The 4,539-nt window shown below is 43.2% G+C and overlaps 1 pseudogene; it reads right to left on the minus strand.

Annotated features, from left to right (window-relative positions):
* Positions 1-2,911: 2,911 nt before the first annotated feature.
* LOC119358026 lies at positions 2,912-3,991 on the minus strand (annotated as a pseudogene).
* Positions 3,992-4,539: the final 548 nt, after the last annotated feature.

Below are 4,539 nucleotides of genomic sequence, written 5' to 3' on the forward strand. Positions count from 1 at the left end.
CAGAGGAACTAAAGCAAATCCAGCCAAGATCCGAGCTCTATCGCAACTGGATATCCCAAAGGATCTCAAACAAATACAAAAGTTAACCGGATGTGTGGCGGCTCTAAGCCGCTTTATCTCCCGCTTGGGAGAAAAGGCCCTTCCCCTTTACCGCCTCCTTCGGCGCACCGAACACTTCAAATGGACGGACGCAGCCACGGCCGGACTCGACGAAATAAAAGCCATACTGGCAACAAACCCAGTCCTGGCCGCACCAAACACCGGCGAACCAATGCTATTGTACATCGCAGCAACACATCAGGTTGTAAGCACAGTGCTCGTCGTCGAACGAGAAGCGGACGGACACAAATTCCCCCTTCAAAGGTCGGTCTATTATGTGTCCACTGTCCTCACTCCCTGCAAATCACGGTACCCGCATTATCAAAAGATTGCGTACACGGTATGTTGGAAATATGCCCTAGAGGCAATAATAAAAGCATTATTATTATATTTCCTTGTTCATGATAATTGTCTTTATTCATGCTATAATTGTGTTATCCGGAAATCGTAATACATGTGTGAATAATAGACACCAACATGTCCCTAGTAAGCCTCTAGTTGACTAGCTCGTTGATCAACAGATAGTCATGGTTTCCTGACTATGGACATTGGATGTCATTGATAACGAGATCACATCATTAGGAGAATGATGTGATGGACAAGACCCAATCCTAAACATAGCATAAGATCGTATAGTTCGTTTGCTAGAGTTTTTCCAATGTCAAGTATCCTTTCCTTAGACCATGAGATCGTGTAACTCCCGGATACCATAGGAGTGCTTTGGGTGTACCAAACGTCACAACGTAACTGGGTGACTATAAAGGTATACTACGGGTATCTCCGAAAGTGTCTGTTGGGTTGACACGGATCAAGACTGGGATTTGTCACTCCGTGTGACGGAGAGGTATCACTGGGCCCACTCGGTAATGCATCATCATTATGAGCTCAAAGTGACCAAGTGTCTGGTCACGGGATCATGCATTACGGTACGAGTAAAGTGACTTGCCGGTAACGAGATTGAACAAGGTATTGGGATACCGACGATCGAATCTCGGGCAAGTAGCATACCGATTGACAAAGGGAATTGTATACGGGGTTGCTTGAATCCTCGACATCATGGTTCATTCGATGAGATCATCGAGGAGCATGTGGGAGCCAACATGGGTATCCAGATCCCGCTGTTGGTTATTGACCGGAGAGCGATCTCGGTCATGTCTACATGTCTCCCGAACCCGTAGGTTCGATGACGCTAGGGTTGTAGGGATATGTATATGCAGTAACCCGAATGTTGTTCGGAGTCCCGGATGAGATCCCGGACGTCACGAGGAGTTCCGGAATGGTCCGGAGGTAAAGAATTATATATAGGAAGTGTTATTTCGGCCGTCGGGACAAGTTTTGGGGTCACCGGTATTGTACCGGGACCACCGGAAGGGTCCCGGGGGTCCACCGAGTGGGGCCACCTATCCCGTAGGGCCCCATGGGCTGAAGTGGGAAGGGATCCAGCCCAAAGTGGGCTGGGGCGCCACTTCCCCTAGGGCCCATGCGCCTAGGGTGGGGGAAACCCTAAGACCTTGTTCGGTTGTAGCAGAATTAATCCTCTAGTGGATTTAATCCTCTAGAGGATTGGGTGATCCCCGCTTGACACCAAAACCACTTGGGGACCAAATCCCTGCCAGTATGCAATCCACGCCGCTCTCATGCATTCGGTTAGTCCCCAAGGGCACTGGACCATAGGGACAACAGTATTGACATAGATGAAGTGGTACATATAGATAACAACAATTCTCATGCAGTAATGACACAGATGCAGACTGAAGTGACAATAACACTGACAGTTTAAAAGACTTATTATCCCAACAATAACAACAATTCTAAGATTTGAACAGGGCACAAATACTAACAAAAATAATAGCAATTTAGAGCATACACAATATATAATATGTTGAATAGACCACAAGAGCTTAATTATCAGTTCCTCCCAAATTCTTCCACGCTACAGTCAGTCGTTTCAGAAATAGTGTTTAGTTTCTCTACAAATATCACATGGACAAAACCCAACGAATAGATATGAAGCCTTCCACTGAAAAGCACACACAAATAGATCCAAGTCACGGCACCTTCGCTCTTCTTCTGGAGCATTCTTATGTAGAACTCCTGCTTTTTGAAACCATTCAAACCCAAAATTAGTTTGAGAGTGAAATACTTGGCAGTTTTATTTCCAGGAATGGAAACAATGAGAAAAACATACATAAACAGTAGGTAAATCAATCTCTATCCTCTGATCTATGTTAAAATCATCCCTTTTTATTTTCTAGGGGCAAGGCATCATAGCAATTTAGAAATAGACAATTACTACAACCACAAGAAAATCAGCCTAGCCTAGCTACAACACAAGCACTTGTCAACCTGTGTCGATACATCAAGCAATCATTTGAAAAAAGGTTGTATTATTCAAGCAAAGTATTCCTATAACCAGTCAGTCTAATAGTTTGCAAAAGAACTTCATAAATATATTTAAAACAACTATCCATTTCAGAAGAAAATAATGTCTTTACAGCAGCAGCAACAACAACAACATGGACTAAATGGCTAGCAAGGAGTTTAGTAACATGCACTAATTGAAAAGAGGAGTACCTGAGTTATTCCATTTCAGCTCTCAGCCACATAAGAGCAGTCTCCAGTCTGGCACTCATGAAAATCTCTCGGTTCTCGGGGATCTTGAAGACTCGAAAAGCCTTGACTTCTTCTTCAAGTGTGATCTCCATTGTTTTCAGCAGATCAATGCAATTTTTGATAGAGTACTCATCCATGACCCTTGGCTTATTCCTCTCATCGTCCACCTGCTTCGTCCTTATTTCCAAGTACTTCTCCATCATTGCAGCCACATCACCATTCGCCCCCTCCTTCTCTTTGGTTCTTTCTCTTCTCCATTTCTTGAGGGTGCAGTAGCCAAATTTGGTTGAGTTTGCTCGGGCTCCACAACAATGTTTTCTTGCACGTAAACCTCCTCAACATCTTCATCGATCTGCACCCTTTCTCCTCCAAGATTCTCACCATCAGCTAATGTTTCTCCTTGATTCTTGCCAGCTCCTCCAAGATTCTCGAGATCTGATTGGGTTGAGCAATGTGATGACTCGATAGAGGTGAAGTTATATGTCCCTTCTGCAGTTTGGCCTACAAGTTAAAGTGACAATCAAATATAAGATTTCAAACTAGAAGAGTAAACAAACATAAAACAATGACATGAGTATATGAATGAAGTTGATAACTAACCATCATGCAATTCTCCCAGAGCTTCAAAAAGAGGGAAGCCTTTTGTCTTGAACTTTCCAGCTTTAGGGTGTGACTACATAGTTGACAAGAAAATGATATTAGAGCATGCAACAAGTAATGAAACTTTTAGGGAATAACAATGACATTCTTACTATGATGATGTTTTTCCAAAGTGGTGGATCCGCTAGAATCCTGCACTACCGGTCGTCCCATGAAACGCCGTTTTGCTTCCTTATCTCTTTGATCATCTTGTATTCTCTTTTCAACTCTTTTTCCTTTTCTTGGATTTTCTTCTTCTCGTACCTAGCATAAGGATTCTTTTGGTGGAATTTCTTCACTATCGTATTCCATGCTTCTGAGCTCCATCCATTTTGACCCTTATGTTCAGGTGTATCATGCTCACGAAGCAAGTCCACAAGATCTTTCTCAAGGCTTGCATTCCACTGTGCTCTATCTTCTGCATTTCCACATTGTATGTTAATGTACCTTTTTCTATCTTAACTATTTTGGTTTTAAGCAAATAATGTCCCGATAAGAGAAATAAAGTCACGGCTAGTTTATTACCTTTGAGAGACCCTCTCCTCCTCTTTGTCACACTGCTTGTAGGAGGTGATGCTCTATCCCTTTCGACAGCTTTTTTGAGGAGGCTCAACCTTGGTGACCCTCGAGCAGTCATCATAGTGACTTCTGAACAATATTCATGACATGAACAACAGAAAAAAAACATAAACTTCTACACTATACTTATTACTACTACACTACAAATGACAAGTTATGCATGTCGATAATCAGCCCACATTTGATGAGCAATGGCATCTCTAAGGTTGTCGCCTTCATGGTTGATTTGATGATTTTGAGGAATATCACCGTCAGGAAGATCAACAAAATTCATGATAGGTATATTGTTTGGTTGGTTATCTAACCAACGCTCATCTCCTTTTTCAGATCGGATGATGTTATGTAAGATTGCCGCCGCTGCTGGTAGCTTGACTTGGTTCTCTATTCGATGATGCGTGCCCACTTTTAGGATTGGGAACCGCTTCTTCAAGATTCCTAATCCCCGTTCGACGTGATTTCGTAACACGGCATGCCGGAGATTGAATAGCTCCCTGTGATTTTGGGGTCGACGGCGACCGCGTGCAAACTCCTTCAGATGGTACCGAACACCACGATACGGTGCCAAGAAGTAAGGTGTGTTGGCATAACCACCATCAACCAGATAAAACT

This window comes from Triticum dicoccoides, chromosome 2A (assembly GCF_002162155.2).
Source record: "Triticum dicoccoides isolate Atlit2015 ecotype Zavitan chromosome 2A, WEW_v2.0, whole genome shotgun sequence".
NCBI lineage: Eukaryota > Viridiplantae > Streptophyta > Magnoliopsida > Poales > Poaceae > Triticum > Triticum dicoccoides.